Genomic DNA, 23132 nt, shown 5'->3' with positions numbered 1-23132 from the left:
AGTGCCAGCCGCATTCCTATGTCTATATTGTCATCAAGGCCTATTAATCATGGTGCTAATTGGATGCCTATATGTTTGTTAAATGAAATATGATTGTAATCGTAACCACTTAAAATTAAATTTATTTACTTTTTAATTTTAATGAAGACCTCCATTAAAGTTGATTTGCGTTGCTATATCTCAATTATGACTGAAACCTCGGTAATAAATTGTCTGTTATGTGTCATTTTTTGCATTTTCTGTTTAAGGAAATTGAGCCTGATAAAAAATAAAATAAAGAAAGAGAATGGGACAATTAAAGGATTTGAAGTTTGAAATTTACATCTCAATTACTTGGGTTGATATATGTGATATTTATAGTTTTTGGTTCCAGATTTATATTCTGTTGGTTGAATTAAGGTAAATTTTAGAATCAATCACTGAAACGTTTTGTAAGAAACTTGTTGTGTTTATCAAAATAGAAGTTTTATTTTCAACCTGAGCTTCATGTTTGTTTACAGCTGTAGGAATTATCACTCTTACTATACATTGCACATGACCTTTTAATAATTAAGCTATTATATTTCTTATTATTAGCAAATGTTTCCTAGTCAGTCTGAGTAGCCCATTTTCTTAAACACGTTTTTACGAATAACAGCAAAACTATAGAGTCCAATGACTAACAGACAGTTGAGGACGAACACACAACCACACTATGCAACAAACACAGAAGTCATATATTTTCAAAAATCTTTTTTAATGAACGTTTGGGTTTTGCCTTTGAATGTTCAGTGAAACAGACACTTATTTACATGAAAAAAGTAAATAATATGGAGACCCATCTTTCTAGTATTAGTTGCCTATTATGCCCCCCAAAACCAATATGGATACATTTGTATGTGTGTACAGTGAAGGTTCCAAGTCGTGCGTGGGCGGGACTCAACACCGCTAGTGACACCACCACCCCCTTCCCAGGTTTGCCTTACCTGCTCGCTGATGATCCTGTGTTTTACTGTACTGCCTTGTCACTGGTCTGGATGGCTACATTGTCCCTATAAAACAACATTTCTCACGACAAAAGCGTCTTTGAACTTAAAAAATGCAATATTCTAAAATATCTGAAATTATTGATAGATCATATTTTATAAAAAAAAATCTTATCTGATATTTGCAAAACTTAGCTATTGAACTTGTTTCTGTAGTTTTTCATATAAACATTGTAAAATGTGATGTTCATGCCATGTTTTTTAAGTACTTGTAAGAGTCTTCAAAGTTCTTGAGTCTAAATACAAAGTATGGCCATCCATCCTTATCTGCAGATTTCAGCATTATATTGTTTGAGTGTGGCCATTTACAGAATGTACAGTCTGGAGAGCTCTATGTACTTGTGTGCTACAAGCTTGCCGTCCATAGCAGTTTGACGTTTGATGCTATATGTGCCGCTGGTGTACCTGTTTTGATTGTTCAGGATTGGTGATTAGCTCATCGACCCCTTATTCTATGAAGCATCAGTTATCAGTCTATGTCGGAGACTATTCACGATGACTGAAAGTAGAATAAAGCTTATAGTACTATAGTACAAGACTATATGCCTTGAGAGATGATTGTTCATATCTATGTTACATACAGGCTACTATCAGAGGTCCTACACTGCCGCAACAGGTTTGTAATTATAAACTCTGGTATTGGGCCTTGTATAATTCAGGGATTATCTCTTATGTCTTGAGGTGGCAAAGGGCGACAAAAGTACATGGAATTGGTTTGGTGTGTGCTTCTGTATATATTAGCAGACGTTAAGGGTTTTATGAATCCGCGTACCGTGAATTTGTAATGTTGCTTTTGGTATTTCTTGCTGAAGATTTGATTGCTATTGCATTTATGTATGTGTCATTTGATGTGGCTATTATATGTACACATATTTGCTTTTGACGTTTGAGCTGTGTTTTCTATGTCAAGGGGAAAAGCTTCACCTTAAGTCACTTCAGAAGGAGTTGTTAAAATGTTAAGTTATGTCAGGTGACACTGGTAACATATATAAGTTATTTTAGGTCGACTTGTTAACATATTTAAGTCACTTCAGGTCGACTTGTTAACATAAATTTTAAAACAGTGTCTTCGTCTGCCTAACACATTAACCTGAAATACTAACATGCAATGCAATCTCGTGCACTCAGCTTCAACCATTTTGGGTTATTTTCAGACAGACATCTTAATGTTTGGTCTACTGTTTTCCTTTGTAACTACTAACATCTATACAGATTAATAATATGTTATTGATTTGTATTAAAGTTTTGTATAACAGCATGCACCAATGACTTAATTATCAGTTTTTAATGAAACCCTAGTCTAAAACAGTAAATTGCCTGCAATTATTGATTGTGTATACTTGCTAACAGGATATGATTTACATACGTCCCACCCTTTATAAAACATAATTATGATTGGAGCAAGAATATAAATACTTCAAGTTTTTTATACTTATTTCAGAGGACAAGATGCGTCTGTTAATAAGCACTGCCGACCCTTTCGAGTTCTCCCTGTCTGTGGCGTCTCGATACCAGTCCACCCAGCAGTCTCGGAACACCCCCGTCTCAAGTGTAAGCAGTGTAGGGCCACATCCCCAGGCCATAAGGTGAGGGCACTGGGGTCCGAGGCAGAATCTCTAGTATATTACCATGGTTACCATTGTCACCATGTGCTCACACCATGTATGAATGACAATAACTTTTGTAATAAGCATTTAAGAGGCATGTGTTTTTCAAATTGTTTGAAAACATTTCCATGAAATGTTTAAAAGAAACTCATGATGTTTATTTCTGTATAATGAAACTTATATCATCAAATTAAAAATGACAAATGGTAATGTAATGTGCTTAATGCGGTTTAAAAGTATATGAATAGTGCCTTAACTGCAGAGTCATTAGTTTGCCATTATTCTGTATGTTCAATGATATAGGGTCTTTAATATTCATGTCAAATCTTGCTTTGACATTTTAATTATTGAACTGTCATTGTAATATGTATATTAATTTACTGATATTTTATTTTGCATTTATTATTAAATAATACATGTAAAATCAAATGAATTATAAAGCAGACTGCTTAATCATTGAATAAGGGCATTCACTCTGTCATATCGTTAGCTGTAGACACAACATACATCATAATTTATTTAATATGTTGTTGCAAGTCTCACTTTTGTTTAAAGTCAATCGCCTTTGAACTCCTGTATGATTTATTCATTATTTGAACACGCTACTGCTCCTTTTTGTTTCGGCGTTTATAGTTTACTTAAAACCGTTATGTCTCTGTTATTAATTTATAGGTTTTAATTACATAACTTTTTGTTATAATTTATATATGGTAGGTTTTTATTGTTAGGTTTATAAATATTATAAACTTTGTGCCCTTTTGTGATATGAAGTCTTAGGTATGTTTTGTTTCCAATAAACACAGCTAGAAACCTTAACAGGTTTTTTCTTTATCCAGGATTATTGGGATAAGACTTTTCATTTTGAACACAATGTTTCTTCGCTACTCATAAAAAAAGACGTTTATTCAATGTCGAGCCTGTCACTGTCACAATCATGGTACAGTTCTGAGAAAGATTGATCTTTGACCTTGAATGCTTGAAAGGTGATGGTTATGCATGGCAGTTATGTCAAACAAGGCAGGAGATCAACATTCTGACAAATGTCCATATTGTGTGTCCTTGATCATCGACCCACCTATATGGATTTTGCATGCACAATACCCTTTCCTCACTGTGTACATATGTGCCAAGTTATTCCCTCAATGGCGAAGTTTGCGGACAAGCCGGAACAACCAATTTACATTGATTTGTTTTAGCAATGAATCATGAGCATGACCTTGACCGTTGACTTACATGCATGGGTCGTGCACGTGACACTATCTTATAATGGAGAAAATCTTTGCCGAGATATTTTGTTCACGACATGGTCATATTATATACAACCCGGACGAGACACAAAACAAGAACTTTAGACCTTTTAGTATGGCCTTAACATAGAGACTTGCGTCTGGAAATCGACACAACGTATTCCGATGGTGAACATTTGTGTCAAGTTATTTCAAAATCCCCACATGCATTCGGACAAGCCACAAAGACATAACACCATACCGCCATTGTGACAACTATGTTGAGTTCCCAGCAAGCGGGCTCGACAGAAATACTTCCAGAGATTCGGCTGGTTTCCGTATATATGTGTATTTTGCATTTAGAAAATTGAAAGTGATTGTATGTTGTAATATTTAGCTATGCAAAACACAAGTGATCACACTTTCGAAAGTAGGTTCACTTTTGATGTGTTTTATGTCTCTGGGAAGAGCATTTTGCCATTCATAAATTGAATGTCATCAGAAAATCTTAGTGTGTATTTTCCCTGAACTCGGCTTAACAAAGACTTCAAATAAGATGGAGTTGTTTCCTGCACAATGCGAAACACAATGAAGAGCATTTTAAACATAATTCTTGCCCTCACAGGTAGACAGTGAAGGGATTTGAGGACTTCTGTAGTTGGATGACCGTATGGTGTGTTGGCCACAACTCTTGCTGCTTGGTTCTGTACTTTCTGTAGTCTTTTAATCTGATATGCAGGTATTTCCGTAACTAATCCATTGCTAAAGTCAATATGAGAATGAATAAGCCCGTTTACCATAACCTCTGTTGATTTTTCTGAAAGGTGTTTACAAATTTCGTTCTAAGCTGAGCAAACGCAATCTGACATTTCTATCTGCATATCATGCATGTCAAAATTAAGAGTACTTTTCATATGTTCACCCAAATCTCTGACATTGTAAACACGTTTTACCGATGATCCGCCATAACTCACACTTGAAATGTAGTTTTGCGAGCTGATTTTTAGAGCCATAAATGATAATTTCAGTTTTTTAGTAATTCATTTTCAACTTGTCATCCACAAGATTATATCATTGAGACAATCATTTAGCTGTCGAAGAACATTCGCCTCATTTTGTGCATTTATGAAGTAATTTTATCATCAGCATACCCATAAAGTCCAGATGGGTATTTTTGTACAACTTTGTCCAGAGCAATATACATAGTAAAATAACTGGGCCTGCGCCGGATCCCTGTGGTACACCGTACTGCAGTTGTTCTGTGTTGGAAGATGCGTTTTCAACAATAACTTTCATTGTATTTCAGTTACATAGGAATATATCCAGTTCAAAAGAATACCTTGAAAACCAAAATCTTCCTGAAGAATTCGAAGAACAATTGGAATATCCACTGTATCAAAAGATGCACTGAGGTCATTCATAGCAACGATAGTAACTTTATTATTGTCAAAAGCATCCAATAAATCCCTATACATTTTCTTCATTGCAGATTTTACACCATGACCCTTTCTGTAAGCGCGTTGATATGAAGGAAGAAAACTGTTTACTTTGATGTGATGAGTAATTTGTTGTAAGACAGATTTCCAAGGATCTTTGATAAAAACGACAAGTTTGACAAAGGCCGATCGTTTTTGAGTTCTAAAGGGAGACATTCTCCCTTCTGTAGAGGCTTTATCACAGCATGTTTCCACTCTGTTGGAAATACCCCATGATGATAATGATCTATTTACAATTTCTGTCACAACTGGTACAAAAATATGAAGATTGTCTTTCAACTTTGGTGTTGAAATAACATCTAGCTAGTTATTTGTTGATTTTGATCCTTGGATAAATTCCATTACATCATTTTCTTGGAGTGGTGTTAACTCGGTCAAAATTGTGCCACCTAGAGGCTCGTTTAATGATACAGACCCAATATGTGCCGATTCAATAGTTATATTATTTAAGTCATTTCTAAACCTAGCAATTTTGTCAACAAAGAATTGCAATATTCGTTGGCAAGAGATACATCATCAGTATGCGGTGGAATTGGATTGTTCTTCGTGCGACCGAGCAGAAAGGCAGCCACCCCATATAACTTTATAACTCAAATACTTTTCACTCAATTCACTCAATACCCAACAACGTTTTTTGGACCATCCCACAATTAGGTTACATAACTCCAAATGATACAAAATACCAATTATGGCCCTTAATCGACTTAGGAACATAGGTTAAGTTTTTATGGCACATTGTGTTCGGTTAAAGATTTATTGCAAGATGGTATTATTTTCACTTATAACTTCTATACCCGTCACACCATTTTTAACCGCCATCATACAATTATTTATTATATGCCTATTAATTTCCTTTTCCATACCCAACAGTGAAAATACAGCACGCCATATTGAAAAATCCGTATCACCATACTGTCGTTTTCTGATTCCGTTACATGCGAGTACCGTGTGTAGTCTCAGAACTACTTTCGCGTTGCGAAAATAGCGTGACAAAAAAAACTGGTGAAACCTGTCAACTTTTGTATAAAAATTATCTAGCTTTACTCACCCCCAAAAGCATGTAAATATTCAGGAACATGGTTCTTGAAAGAAACATGAGGATAAGTACGATGCAGAGAACACTTCCAATCTATCTAGACAACTAGATGTTTACCATTTAAAATTCATAAATTAGAATTATCATAGATATGAGCAGCTCGCCAATACAATGAAGAAGGCGAATTCGCGTCATCGGTAGAAATAGCGATTGACTTACGAACTTCCCGCAATTCTGCATTCTACCCAAGAATACTCACTTCGTTAAAAATGGCCGCGTTACGTCTACAGTAAATGACGATTAGTGTATACTCGTTAAATCTGTTCGTTAAATCGTACCGTTTTGTTGTTGTTGTATTTTTGTGCTGTGACATTTAATAATTGTTTTCGTATTAGCAATGTAAACACGGATACACTCGACGTGATACAGGCCACCAGAAAGGCGTCTTATCATAATAATCCCTATGTATCATTACTCAATGTAATCCTTAATACAAAAAAGGCCGTCGATGGCATTTAAAGTTTTGTTAAATATTTAGGTCAACTTGTAGTTTTAAATCAGATATAGAATACCGTTCATTCAAGGGAATGAATATACTTCACTGCTGTTCACCGCCATCACAGAATTACTGTTACATAACTCCATTACACCTCAATGCAACTTAAAACTCTTGATCGTTCAGAAAGTTCGAACAAGGTATATTATTTAGGGCAACTTGGGAATTTAACTCAGTTCTCATAAACCGTTTATCCAATGAGCTTCATACTTCACACGTGTGTTCACGGTCATCACACAAAAACGTTACGAAACTCAATATTAACTTAATGACAAATTGTGGCCCTTCAATATCTTAATGTTTACTTTTTATTGAATTTTATTTGCACTTCAGTTTGTGGGTTAGTTTCTTAGGGCACTTTTTGCCACCGTTCTCGGGCTGTCGTTTGATCATGCACGAGCGGTGGACGTACTGCTTGCCACACGTGACCATGCACTAATCTTATTCGAACCATTCCGTCAACATGCTGTTCACGCGCTCCCCGCCGCCTGCACCACTCGCCACCATCGCCTTCTTCTGCTTCTCCATCGCATGTCTCAGTCGCTTCTTCTCCTTCATCAGCCACCTCCGATCCTGTCGTTTCTCTTTCTCCATCATGCGTTCCGTCTTCGTCACTTTTCGCTTTTTCCCATTGTAACTTCGGCGTCCAGCTGCGGTGCTCCGTTCATCATCTTCCTTTTCTGCATAATGATACGCTTTAAGTCCTGAATGGAGGCTTCTGTGAGTGATTAATTGCGGTCAAAGTTGCATCATGGTTGTCTGAAAGTATGCAGGAGAAAATATACCGACAACGAAAGGGAATTAGAATGGGTTATTTTTACAGAACCAGCTGTTAAATATTATCATCTGTGTTTTTAATATATGTATATGCGTTTCAATAAACGAAAAGGCTCTTCTTTCTGGATATTGACAAAATACTTTATTTTACAAAATCTCCACCATCAACTGCTGATATTGTCCATGTGTCTGCCCACAGGGAATAACAGAACCCGCCATGAACCACCCACGCTAACCAATATACATGTATCTGGTATCCCGGCAACCACCGTAGCGGAACAATTGGCACAACGGCATCGTGGTGTCGCAATACCAGCGCTCGAAGTTGCAGTGGCACGGACCGACGTTATTATTATTGTTGTTATACCTCATTTATATAGCACTCTTTTCAAATAGCACATACGTCCAAAAGTGCTTTAGATTTCTATACATTTTATACATACAGGCAAACAGCTTAAAAACAGCATCAAATGTACTACATAAGCTGAGCATAAAACACGTACTCATTTAAACGAATAAAAAATAGATATTCATATAAGACATACAATCAAACATATTCAAAAAAAAAATCAGAAACCAAGTAAAAAAATATATATTTATAAAAACAACAACAATGACAAGCTTGATCGAAGATATGTCAGATAAACGAAGTCATCAGTTACCATATATTTTCAAAAAGAAATGTGTTTTCAGAGATCTTTTAAAAGAGTTCAAAGTGTTTGAGTTCCATATTCCCAGTGGAAGCGCATTCCACAACTTTGGAGCAGCATTTGCATAGCAACGATCACCATATGTAACAGTACGTGATCTTGGTATCACGGTAGCGAGAAGATCGCTGGAATGGATAAGTTTGGACTACAACTCGCTGATAAATTATTTATGTAATAAACATAAATTTAGACATAATCATATTTAAACATTTATTTCTAGGCATATCATTCCATTTCCGTACAATTTATAAATGAGAATTACATTTTGATGGCCCTGAAATTAGCCAATTAAGACGATATAAATACTTAATGGTCCGAATAGTTTTAATCAAATACATCATGAAAGTGATAACGAAACGGTAATAAACAACGGTGATTTTGGTAATGGTAACTTTTTGTTATTGTTTAAATTTATATCTGTAATCAAACATAACACCCATTAACATTTGTTTTTGTGTTGTTATGTAAAGAAAGACAAATTGATGCCAACCTGTAAAGGTTTTCATCATAAAAGCCTTCCTTCAATCCGGCACGATCCCATAGCAGATGTCCTGCTACATAATCTCGATGCAACAGTTCATCATTTGAGCCGACTATCGCAGGAACATCCGCCAGCGTTCACGGGCGCCGCGGCCGCACATTTTGGCTGCTAAGGGACATGTTGGACCAGTGCGTTATGGCGCATGTGTCGTCTAGGTCCAACTGAAACGTGTGTCGGACCTCAAAGTTGCTGCTGAGTTGTCGCGGCCTGTCTTTCGGGTTTTACTATCCACGCAGTCTCCCTGGCACGTTTCCTCCCCCTCCAGCTCCACGGTGCACATGGAAGGCAGGATGTTCTCGTTGACGAGTTGGCGATTCCGGTGCCTCATTCCCTGGCCGCAGTTGTTGCTGCACTCGGACCACTCCGCCCAGTCCGTGGTCGCGCACTTTATCATCTCTGTGGGGCAGACGCATGACTGAACAATAAGTAAAACATTAATACTCAAAAACAAGTAATTTGAAGAATCAACATTTAACTTCAAACGACACAGTCGCTGGCTTCAAAACGACGATATCCCGAGTTTTCTCATTCAACTTAAAATAATAACCAGTAAAAGACAGATCTGTAACATAAAAAAGACATGAAATACCGATTCAAATGACCAAACTTGTATGACCGAGTTAAATGGTTATCATCATCTTCTGATTCATCATCTCAATGATGTCCTCTGTAGTGGGAATGTCCACACTGCTGTGGCTCCCATCATCTTCGCCACAATTCTTCTTTATCTTCGAGAGCGTCCCGCACGCAATGAGCTTGACAGTCGCCGTTTGGTAGAATGGCGAGTCTGGTGTTTCGGACACATCTTCGTGATGCGATGGATCCGATCTGGCGGCGTGATAGGGACCTTTCGGGAATTCTCTAATGGAAACGAAGTTTACATTAGATTGAGCTGCCATCATCATTGTCAACATCATCATTACCCTCAGCTTAAGGTAAGGTACCCACCGATACACCAGTCGTTGCTTGGTCCGATAATGGTGATGTAAGAAAGCATGTGCGCCTTCTGGTTCGCATTGAACACAGCCTCGCGAGTCTTCTAGACTACACGCCAAAACGGTGACGTCTTGATCACCGTGTTTTTTTTGTCGCTTTCAAAACAAAATAATAAAGATTTCTGAAATTATTGAATACATCGATTTTCGGTATGCATCGCCAGGGCGTCAACATTTTTAATCATGATTATCGTCAAATCAAAAAGATGAATATGATGAAATTATCGTTACACTTTCTCAATGAAATTGAACAGATAAATTGCCATTATTCATCTAAAAATTGGACATTTGCTATGAATGCATTCATTGTTAATCGCATTGATAAAAATAATCCTATTGAACGAAGATTAAATAAGGCACGCCTTCAAAACAATCCCGACTTCGTCATAGACTCCAGATATATATATAACAGCAGTAAGTACAGCCCATTCTGACAGCTATGCAAAAAAAACCAGGCACTCACTTGGGATATTATCTGGCAATAAAAGAAAACAATTGCACATGAAATGCAAGGATATGATAAGTAGTGGAGTGTTTCTTTTAACCAATGCAGTTGGAGCAATATTGTCTTAAAGAGGTCATGTTTTATGAGATTATTACAAGAAAATATGTTGTTCAGTGCATTGCTTAATTTAACTTGTTTACCACCATAATAAGGTATATGCTACAGACATGTTGTAGTTTTGTTTCATTTTACGGCTCATTTCATCTTCTTTGTCTCCATGATCAGGTATAGGCTACAACCATGTTGTAGTTGTTCAGTTTATTTTTTTTTTATCTTGTTTGCCTCCCTGATAAGGTATAGGCTGAAAACGAGTGGAAGTTGTTCAGTTTATAGATGATTTCATTTTGTTTGACTTCAATATAACCATAGGCTATAAACATGTTGTAGTTGTTCGGTTTGTAGTTTATTTCATTTTGTTTGTCTCCATGATCAGGTATAGGCTACAAACATGTGGAAGGTGTTCAGTTTATAGCTTATATCATCGTGTTTGTCTCCATGATGAGGTATAGACTACAGCTATGTGGTAGTTGCTCAGATTGTAGCTTGTTTCATTTTTCTTGTTTCCATACCTATGCCATCATTATTACAAGACATCTATAAAAGTTGATGTGAATCTCTTATAAGACTTCGTCCTGAGGAAACCAGTACAACCGTTGTCGCATAACGAAATTAAATCTGTAATTACGAGTTATCGTGTTGCGAATTGTAAACAGACATACACCTAAATAACTAGAAGGCATCGTATTGTGAATATTAACATGAGTCTGACAGTGGTATTGATAAATGAAGTATAAAATCCATTTAGGATTAACACGTGACAACATAAGCTCAAAGGCTGCTTTTAACTATCCAGTTTAATATACAGTTTTATGTCTAGCATACGAATGTTGAAGAAATATTTACTATTCCTGATGGATATAACCAGTACTTATCATTGACAAGGCTGCATGAAGAGATCGAACCTTGTGATCAAGAGTCAGATACTTTATCTTCTCAGACATCGCCACTGATGCTAGTTAAATTCTCTATGGTTTTCGACTTCTACACAACAATACAATAGCCAGTATACAGGTGAAGAGTATTTATGTAGTCACAATGTTGTGTATGATAACTTTTAGAAACTGACTCAAATATTGTTCATTGTAGCCAATTTGCGCGTGTTCACTGTAGCTTGTGTTTCATTTCGCTTGATAAAGGTTTTCAGTATTTTTAGAAAGATAATTGCAACGTTTTTTCATTACACTTTACCAATATAGTGTATGTCTTCGCATTTTTGTCATATTGTATACCACACATGGTCTTTCCTACGTACAGTTATTGTTGTACAAGTTAAGAATTCTATTTTTAATTTGGTATAACAATACCTGAGCATAGCTATTAACCAAATGATTTTGTATGGAAACAATGTTATCAGTTATATATTATTTAATGTTTGTTATTATTGTCTAGTACCATTCTACATACATGATTTTAGATGTACATTACTATAGCTCAAACAATATTTTGTTAAGGTTTAATTAATGTAACCGTTTAAAAGCCTAAATATGGTACTGCATGCATTCCATTACAACAGATAGTCAGAAGTTGAAGAGAGCTTCGTCTTAACACTTACACATGCATTCTATACAACATATGTAGTCAGACTGCAAGGTATTAAAGGAAATTGGTCACTCTTCTTCAAACATTATATTACAGCAGATAACGACGGCAAGATGTTGAAAAGAAAAAGCACCAGAAAAAGATAGACTGGATGAAAAAAAATGTGAGCTAGAACTTGTTACATGACAGATCTGTATCCATGATTTGAAATGGATTTTATAGTGTCATTCTGTTCGACTAAGTTTGTTTTTATGAAAAATCTCTTGATGGTTTGGAATATTTTCAATATTGCACGGAAATATTATAATTTTCAATTATATACACTGAGAAGAATCTGTTTAATATGATTCTTTGTATGTTCTGTATAGATATTGTAATGTTATATTTGACAAGAGATTGATTTTCTATCTTGGGTCAGTATACCAATAAGTGAAAAAACACGTTATAAACCAAAATGGGGATACATTGAACCAGTACATGTGTTCCATGTACAAGGATGGTATGATAAAGGCGAAGTCAGATTACCATGAGACTATCGAGCTGATAGAGGGCGCTGCGGTGGGTATGGTGGCTACGGTGGGAAATTACTGACCTGACGCTTTCGAGGACTGGGAGGTGGTTGAGCTTATAGACTGGACAACCAGCCTCATTTTTGAAGAGGATGGCTCATCAGTCAAATTACTTCTCCCAAGTATTTTAGATACATGTTATCATTCATGTTTTTTCCATTCCTAGTTCTGGTTTTGAAGAATTAAAGATGATAAAAACAAAGTAGTTGCAGGGAAAAGTTAATGATATTTCACATTCAGGCTGCAATTGAATTGCTCTCTTTATTAAGCTGGTACTCTTTAATTATTTATTATTTATTGGAAGAGAAAGTTTTTGTAAAATGCTGCATATGTTATATTTGTGTCATCACATCTGGTTTGATACTATTTGCGTGTGTGGTGCACAGAATTAACTCAAACAAGGCCAAGAATTGCATTTTTTCTATTTCCAGTCATCAAGTGGTTGGAAGGAACTTGCCACAGGCGGCAACTCCGAGAAACAAGTCGGTTATTGCCAGATGCATTCTAATGTCTATATTGTCAACCAGGCCTATCAATCATGAACTAATTGGATGTCTACATGATTGTTAAATGAAATATGTTTGTATACATAACCACTTGAAATTAAATTTACTCATTTTTTTAACTATAATGTAGACCGCCATTAAAGCTTATTTGCGTTGCTTTAACTCAATTATGACTGAAACATCGGGGTTAAATTGTCTGTTTTTGAGTCATTTCTTGCATTTACTGTTTAAGAAAATTGAGCTGGATAAAAAAATAAATCAAGAAAGAGAATGGGACAATTAATGCATTTGAAGATTGAAATTTACATCTCAATTACTTGGCTTGATTTGCGGTTCCAGATTTATATGTTGTGGATTTTATTAAGGTAAATTTCAGTATCAATCACTGAACTGTTTTGTAAGAAACTTATTGTATTTTTCTAATTAGAAGTTTTATTTCCAACCTGAGCTTCATCTTTGTTTACAGGTGTAGGAAATTTTTCTCTTACTAGATACTGCACATTACCTGTTAATACTTAAGCTAATATATTTCTTATTATTAGCAAATGTTTCCTAGTCTGTGTAACCAATTTTCTTAAACTCGTTGACAAAGAAAGTCAAAACTATAGAATATTGTCATAGATTGATAATAAGTGGAAACTATCAAGACGGGTTCAAGGCCTAACAAACGGTTAAGGACGAACACACAACCGCACAATTCAACACACACACACACACAAAGCCCTTACAAATATCTTTATTATTGAATGTTCTGCCTTTCAATTTTCAGTAAAACAGTTCACGGGGGGGATGTTAACCCAGTTAATAAGTACATAAACTTGCTCTTGTCACAATATGTGACATAATGTTTTACATGTGTAAGCCTAATAATATTACCTAGGACTTACAAGTGTTTTTTGTTGGTAGTTATTAATATACCTCATTCGAAATCAGCAATAATTATTAACTGACCACAAGCAAATATTTATAAATGATAAAATGTGCACACTGCAACACAGTAATGAATATCGAAACCCAACTTGTTATTATCAGTTGCCTTATATGATCCCATACAAATATGGATACATTTATATGTGTGTACAGTGAAGGTTCCCAGTCGTGCGTGGGCGGGGCTCAATACCGCTAGTAACACCACCACCCCCTTCCCAGGTTTGCCATACCTGCTCGCTGATGACACTGTGTTCGACCGTACTGCCTCGTCACTGTTCTGGATGGCTACATTGTCCCCATGAAAATAAAATTTCTCACAGCAAAAGTGTCTTTGAAAGTAAAAAATGCAATATTCTAAAATATTTGATGTTATTGATGGATGTAATTTTATCACAATTTTTATATTGTTATTTGATATTTGCAAAACTCGTAAAATATGATGTTCATACTATGTTTTATGTATTTGGAAATGTCTTTAATTGTCTTCAATGTTCTTAAGTCTAAATACAAGTGTGGCCATCCATCCTTGTCTGCAGATTTCAGCATTATATTGTTTGAGTGTAGTCATTTACAGCATGTACAGTTTTGGAGAGCTCTATGTACTTGTGTGCTATAAGCTTGCCGTCCCTTGCAGTTTGGCGTTGATGCTATATGTGCCGCTGGTGTACATGTTTTAATTGTTCAGGATTGGTGATTAGCTCATACGACCCCTTATTCTATGAAGCATCAGTCTATGTCGGATAATATTCACAATGACTGAAAGTAGAATAAAGCTTATACTACTATAGTACAAGACTATATACATTGGGAGATGATTGTTCATTTCTATGTTACATACAGGCTACTATCAGAGGTCTTACACTGCCGCAACAGGTTTGTAATTGCGCACTCTGGTATTGGGACTGGTATAATTCAGGGATTATCTCTTTATGTCTTGAGGTGGAAAAGGGCGACAAAAGGACATGGCATTGGTTTGGTGTGTGCTTCTGTATATATTAGCAGAGGTTTAGGGTTATATGAATCTGCGTACCATGAATCTGTTATGTTGCTTGTGGTATTTATTGCTGAAGTTTTGTTTGCTATTGCATTTATGTAAGTGTCATTTGATGTGGGTATTATATGTACACAGATTTGCTTTTGACGTTTGAGCTTTGTTTTCTATGTAATGGGCAACGGCTTGACTTTAGGACACTCCATGAGGACTTTCTAAAATGTTTATGTCATTTCAAGTGGACCTGGTAACATATTTATGTCATTTCAGGTGGACCTGGTAACATATTTATGTCATTTCAAGTGGACCTGGTAACATATTTATGTCATTTCAAGTGGACCTGGTAACATATTTATGTCATTTCAAGTGGACCTGGTAACATATTTATGTCATTTCAGGTGGACCTGGTAACATATTTATGTCATTTCAGGTGGACCTTGTAACATATTTATGTAATTTCAGATGGACCTGGTAACATATTTATGTCATTTCAGGTGGACCTGGTAACATATTTATGTCATTTCAGGTGGACCTGGTAACATATTTATGTCATTTCAAGTGGACCTGGTAACATATTTATGTCATTTCAGGTGGACCTGGTAACATATTTATGCCATTTCAGGTGGACCTGGTAACATATTTATGTCACTTAAGGTCGACTTTCTAACATTTTAAGTAACTTCAGGTCGACTTGATAACATAAATTTTAAATCAGTTTCTTCATCTGCCTAACATATTAACCTGAAATACTAACATGCAATGCATTCTCGTGCACTCAGCTACAATTATTTTCAGACAGACATTTTAATGTAACATTTTATCTACTGTTTCCTTTGTAACTAATAGCATCTATACAGAATAACTATTTTGTTGTTGTTTTGTATAGAAGTTTTGTATAACAGCATGCACCAATGACTTATTACTCAGTGTTTAATGAAGCCCTAGTTTAAAACAGTTTATTGCCTGCAATAATTGATGGCGTATACTTGCTAACAGGATATGATTTACATACTTCCCACCCTTTATAAAACAAAATTATGATTGAAGTTTTTCATACCTATTGCATAGGACAAGATGCGTCTGTTAACAAGTACTGCCGACCCTTTCAAGTTCTGCCGGTCGAGGGCGTTTTGATACCCTTCCACCCAGCAGTCTCAGAACACCCCTGTCTCAAGTGTAAGCAGTGTAGGGAACACCCCTGTCTCAAGTGTAAGCAGTGTAGGGCCCCAACCAGGCCGTTAGCTGAGGGCACTGGGTCCGAGGGTGAAATTCCAGTATATTACCATAGTTACCATTGTCACCATGTGCTCACATTGTGTAATTAGCATTTAAGAGGCATGTCTTTTACATAGTATCTGTAAACATTACCATGGAATGTTTAAAAGAAGCTCATGATGTTTATTTCTGTGTAATGCAAATTTAAATAATAAAATTAAAAATGACAAATGGTTATGTATTGTGCTCAATGTGGTTAAAAAGCTGCAAAGGAGAAGTTGTATATGAATAGTGCCTTAACTGTACAGTCATTAGTTTGCCATTATCCTAATTGTGCAATGATGTAGGGTCTTTAATATTCATGTCAAATCGTGCTTTGACATTTTAATTATTGAACTGTCATCGTTATATGTATATTAATTTAATGGTATTTCTGTTTCATGTGCATTTATTATATAATGCATGTCAAATCAGATAAATTATACAGCAGCCTGCTTAATCATTGAATAAAGGCATTCACTCGATCATATCTTCAGCTGTAGACACATCCTCTTTCATAATTTATTTAATATGTTGTTGCAAGTCTCACTTTTGTTTGAAGTAAATCACCTTTGAACTCCTGTTCTTCATTGGAACACGCTACTGCTCATTTTTGTTGCGACGTTTATAGTTTACTTGAAACCGTTATATCTCTGTTATTAATTTATGGGGTTTAATGGCAGAACTTTTTGTTATGATAAAGCCTTTATATTTGTCAGGTTTGTGCCCTTTTGTGATATGAAGTCTTCAGTATGTTTTGTTATGAATAAATACAGCAACAATATAATCCAGTTTCATTTTGAACACAAAGCTACTTCCTAACCATATTTATAAAATTAGACGTTGGTTCAATGTCATATCCGTCACCGACACTTTATGGAACAGTTCTGAGAAAGATTGATCTTTGACCTTGATGTAATTAACGGCCTGCCACTGACCAATCAGCGTCAAGACAAAGCGGGGTCTATCAGTTGCCCTTTGGTGTCCGCCATGACCTCCGACAATTTGCCCTTATCAAAAGTAGTATGATACCCTGTTTGCTTTATATTTATTCTGATTAACTATGTAAAACAACCGCATATAATTACAAATTGTGTTCCTTATGACTGAGAGAAAGTTTCGACGAATAAGGAGGTTACATAGCCTCATTACAAATTATGTCTTTTGATTGATTGATTTTTATGTAGTTTTTACAATTTATTGTAATTGACAGACAGATTTTACATTACTAATGCATTCATTTAAAAGACAAAAGCGACCTAGCCTACGTCAGCTCTTGTTTAGCAATCCGTTGACACTGTTTTTGTCTAATATTTAGTCTATAATAATCTGAGCATGGCTTTGGATCACACGAACAATGAGCTGCAGGTTATTATGCGTTTATTTTTTAAAATAAAATGGAAGTATCACATGAACTGTAATAATAACTTTACAAGAATGTACAAATATTGACTTCAGGCTTTTTGCATACATGTACAGTGACAGGTAAACTGCACTAATGGCAAATAAACATTTCTAAAATTAGTGAAACTGTCGCTCACATTACCTTAATTTGATATTAAAGTAGACACGCATTTAAGGCGCATGTTGAATAATTATTATTTATAAAAATTGGACCAGCCAAAATAAGGTTTGTTAATGTATTGCTTTAAATAGGAAAGCTCCCTTTATTATAAAGTTTTTTGTTTGCAAGAAGAACAACATTCAAGACACCATGGTTTAGACAAAATGGTGCAAAATGTTTTTGTTGAAATGTGTAGTCGAGAATTGAGATGGAATAATCTATTTTGCAATAAACAAAGATAAAGGCAATTAATGTTAAATTGTTTAAGATATGTCAAAGGAATTTTAAACGAATGATTGATAAATCTATAAACTTTGGCATTAGTGGCTATATAAAAGCTATAAATATATTACGAAAAGACAAATAAGTTAGAAAAGAAATAGGCGTAATAACACATGACATATACGGCAGCTTCAGCTAGACAATGTTCTTCTGGTACACAACTGCAGATCTAAAGATTGATTTAGACAGATCTGTAGAAATAAAAGACGCAATACAATGCATAGTACATGTATGTATAAGGGCCATACATTTGCACCAGACTTCACAAGCGGGTATACAACTAATGATATGTACGAAATATTGAATTTGAAAAGTATCCAATCTCTTATCATGAAATGGTCGCTGAATGTCGTCACCATGGCAGCTAATCTTGTTTTCTTGTCAAATAAGTAGAATCGATATTAAATTTGACTTTTTATTCAATTATAAACAGACTTTTTTTACTTTGAGTCTCTAACCCGGTCTCAAGACGTTAGTTAATATGGGGCCAGTATTCGATAGCAGCGTACAGTAGATTTAATGGGAAATGGTCATGTCTACAATGAACATGCAGGGTGTGAGGGCAAATTATATCACTGGCACTATCACAACATACAACTAGACTACCAACCAAGAATAAATATCATAATTATATTCGAATAAAAGTAACCTGAAAATATTTCATGTTCTATCGTCATACAAAGTCCTCCATTTTGTAGAATGTTATCACCATTTATGTGCTACACAGCATCTTTTTGAAATGGTAGCACAAGCGAAACTTTTGTCACGTGACTGGTGACGTAGTCATGTTATGAAGATTTAGCAGCGTCTGCACCAAAAAAAGCAAAATATCGTTCTCGTCTCGACAGAGTATATACATGTTTCGCTCTTCCTAACTGTTCGACTAGGCACCAAGAAACACCGACATTTCGCTCCCTTTTATAACAAGGCCGATACAAGTGGCAAGTAATGTTGAGAGTCTCTCATTGCTTTAAATTAGATATAAGGCACTTCATAAATGCATAGCACACATTTGAGCAACATACATGTCATCCCAAAAGTCATTGAACACAGTATTTTTTTTCACAATTGTTAAATAACTCTTAGCCCCTGGTGCATTTCTTTCCTACGTGGAAGGAGGATGTCGCTGCATAGAGTGTATGACTGTATGTAATCTTTCAACATCTGAAATATGAAGGAAGTCAATTGAGGACGACTATTTAATGCAATATTTATTTATCTTATGTTGATAAATGCAACACAGTTAAAAAGAAGGTTATGATTATCATTATTAAAGTACGTATAACTAAATTATAGTATATAATTATAACATACAATATACATAATATTTTTATACATGTTGTTAAAATGATATGCTTCTACATGTATTGTACAAGGAAACGTGTCATAACTGACCTTTTCACCAGTACAAGATGCAAGGTGGCATGGTTGTCGCTCCTCGAGGCTGGGACAGTCCATGCCGCCATGTTTGGGTTTCTGCATTACTCTCCGGGGGTGCTCCCGCACCGCGTCTTGCCCGCACGTGGCGGAACAGGCACCCCATTCATTCCACTCTGTTATCTTGCAATCAACCGCTAAAATATAAATTTGTTAATCTATATTTACAACTTTATTTATAATCAGAACTAAAAAGTCAATAATCTCTGTTGTAGACAATTCAAATCCATGATGTACATGCATGAGGTTGTTCTCTGTGATCTAGAAATAAGTGCAATATTCATGAAAAGAAAAAAAAATAAGCTCCAAAATACTTACGACATTTAGGAAGTCCCCTGCACTTCTGTGGGTAAGTTTCTTAGGGCACTTTTTGCCGCCGTTCTCTGGTTGCCGTTTGATCATGCGCGAACGACGGACGTACTCTTTCCCACACGTGTCCCGTGCACTCCTCCCATTCGGACCATTCCGTCAACATGCAATTCACGCGCTCCCCGCCGCCTGTACCACCCGCCATCATTGCTTTCTTCTGCTTCTGCATCAGCCGCTTCTTCTTCTTCATCTGAGTTTCCGATCCCTTCGTGTCTCTTTCTCCCTCATGCGTTCCTTCTTCGTCACTTTTTCACTTTTCCCATCGTAAACTCGGCGTCCAGCTGCGGTGCTCCGTTCATCATCTTCTTCTTCTGCAGCATGAGACGCTTCAAGTCCTGACTGGAGGCTTCTGTGAGCGATTAATGGCGGTCGCGGTTGCATCAAGGTTGTCTGAAAGTATGCAGGATAAAATATACCGACACAGAAGGAAATTAGAATGGGTTATTTTTACAGAACCAGCTGTTAAATATTAGCATGTGTGTTTTTAATAAATGTATATGAGTTTCAAATAACTTCAATGCTTCTTTTACTGGACGAAAGACTTTAAATTACAGAATCTCAAACATCAGTATAATTTTTGTTAGATATTTCACTTTTGCTGATATTGCTCATTTGTCTGCCCACTAGCAATAACAGAGCCCGCCATGATGCACTAACCACCCGCGCTTACCCATATATCTGGCACACTGTTCTTGGCACTCCACCTCCGTCTCAAACCTATTGTTGTTACCCCGGCAACCACCGTAGCGGAAAAACTGGCTTTCGCATCGTAAAGCGATGGCACGTAAAGCCATCGCTCGAAGTTGCCGCGGCAGGGCCCGTCGTTCTTCAGCAGCGAGTGGATGGCTAGAGTGGAAAAGGTTTGTCATTAAGTTTGTAATAAACATAAATTTAAACGTAATCATATCAAAATTTATTTTTATGCATATCATTCCATTTCCGTCAACTTTGTAAATGAAAATTAGCATTTAATGGCACTGAAATTAGCCAATTAAGACGATATAAATACTTAATTGTCCGAATAGTTTCAATCAAATGAATCAAACATTATGCAAGTAATTGCATCTTATGTCATGAAAGTGATAACGAAACGGTAATAAACAACGGTGATTTTCCTGGAAATGGTAACCTTTTTTAATTGTTCAAATTTATATCAGTAATCAAATATAACAATCATAAACATTTGTTTTTGAGTTGTTATGCAACGAAATACAAACTGATGCCAACCTGTAAAGTTTTTCATCATAAAAACCTTCCTGAAGTCCGGCACGATCCCATAGCAGACGTACTGCTCCACAATCTCGAAGCCAAAATTCATCATTTGAACCGACTTTCGTAGGAACATCCGCCAGCGTTCACGGACGCCGCGGTCGCACATTTTGGCGCATTAAAGAGACTGAAACGTGTGCCGGACCTCAAAGTTGCTGCTGAGTTTGTCGCGGCCTGTCTTCCGGGGTTTATTATCCACGCAGTCTCCCTGGCATGTTTCCTCCGCCTCCAGCTCCACGGTGCACATGGACGGCAGGATGTTCTCGTTAACGAGTTGGCGGTTCCGGCGCCTCATTCCCGCAATTGTTGCTGCACTCATACCACTTCCCCAGTCGCGCACTTCATCATCTCTGTGGGGCAGACGCATGATTGATCAATAAGTAAAACATTAAAACTCTTTTAAACAAGTAATTTCAAGAAACAACATTTTACTTAGAACGACACAGTTGCTGGCTTCAAAACGAGGATAACCCGACTTTTCTCATTCAACTTAAAAGAATAACCAGTAAATGACAGAATTGTGACATAAAGAAGACATGAAATACCGATTCTAATGACCAAACTTGTGTGTACTGACCGAGTTTCTCGGTTATCATCTTCTGATTCATCATCTCATGGAGGTCCTCTATAGTGGGAATGTCCACACTGCTGTGGCTCCCATCATCTTCGCCACAATTCTTCTTTATCTTCGAGAGCGTCACGCGCGCAATTGGCTTTACCGTCGCCGTTTGGTAGAATAGCGAGTCTGGTGTGACGGCCACATGTTCGTGATACTGTGGATCCGCTCTGGTTGCTTGAAAAAGGACCTTGCGGGGGTTCCATAATGGTAACGAAGTAAACATTAGATTGGGCTGCCATCATCATTATCAACATAATCATTACCATCAGCTTAAAGTAAGGTACCCACCGATACACCAGTCGTTGCTTGGTTCGACCATGGTGATGAAAGAAAGCATGTGCGCCTTCTGGTTCCCTCTTGAGCACAGCCTCGCGAGCCTTCGTGACGTCACGCCACAACGGTGACGTCTTGATCACCGTGTATATTTTGTCGCTTTCAAAACAGAGTGATCAAGATTTCTAAAATTGTGAATACAGCGATTTTCGGTATGCATCGCCAGGGCGTCAACAACTTTAATCATGACTATCGTGAAATCAAAAAAATGAATATGATGAAAATATCACTCTCTCAATGAAATTGAACAGATAAATTGCCATCATTCATCTAAAAAATGGACATTTGCTATGAATACATCGATTGTTAATCGCATTAATATGATAAAAAAAAATCATATAAAACGGAGATTAGATAAGGCACGCCTTCAAAACAATCCCGACTTCGTCATGGACTCCAGATATATATAACAGCAGCAAGTACAGCCCATTCTGACAGCTATGCAAAAAAAACCAGGCACTCACTTGGGATATTATCTGGCAATAAAAGAAAACGATTGCACATGAAATGCAAGGATATGATAAGTAGTGGAGTGTTTCTTTTAACCAATGCAGTTGGAGCAATATTGTCTTAAAGAGGTCATGTTTTATGAGATTATTACAAGAAAATATGTTGTTCAGTTTATTGCTTAATTTAACTTGTTTACCACCATGATAAGTTATATGCTACAGACATGTGGTAGTTGTTTAGTTTACGGCTCATTTCATCAAGGTTGTCTCCATGATCAGGAATAGGCTACAAACATGTGGTAGTTGTTCCGCATAAACCTTATTTCATCTTGTTTGCCACCAAGATGATGTATAGGCTACAAACATCTGGTAGTTGTTCCGTATATAGCTAATTTCATTTTGTTTGCCACCAAGATAATGTATAGGCTACAAACATCTGGTAGTTGTTCCGTATATAGCTTATTTCATCTTGTTTGCCACCAAGATA

General features: G+C 36.4%; 2 pseudogenes; both read right to left on the bottom strand.

Moving 5' to 3' along the window:
* Window positions 1-7387: 7387 nt before the first annotated feature.
* LOC128237147 (spondin-1-like) lies at window positions 7388-11846 on the bottom strand (annotated as a pseudogene).
* A 7394-nt stretch (window positions 11847-19240) lies between these two features.
* LOC128237146 (spondin-1-like) lies at window positions 19241-22587 on the bottom strand (annotated as a pseudogene).
* Between the last annotated feature and the right edge of the window lie 545 nt (window positions 22588-23132).

Source organism: Mya arenaria, chromosome 6, assembly GCF_026914265.1.
Source record: "Mya arenaria isolate MELC-2E11 chromosome 6, ASM2691426v1".
Taxonomy (NCBI): Eukaryota; Metazoa; Mollusca; class Bivalvia; order Myida; family Myidae; genus Mya; species Mya arenaria.
This window is presented reverse-complemented; position numbering and strand designations above follow the sequence as displayed.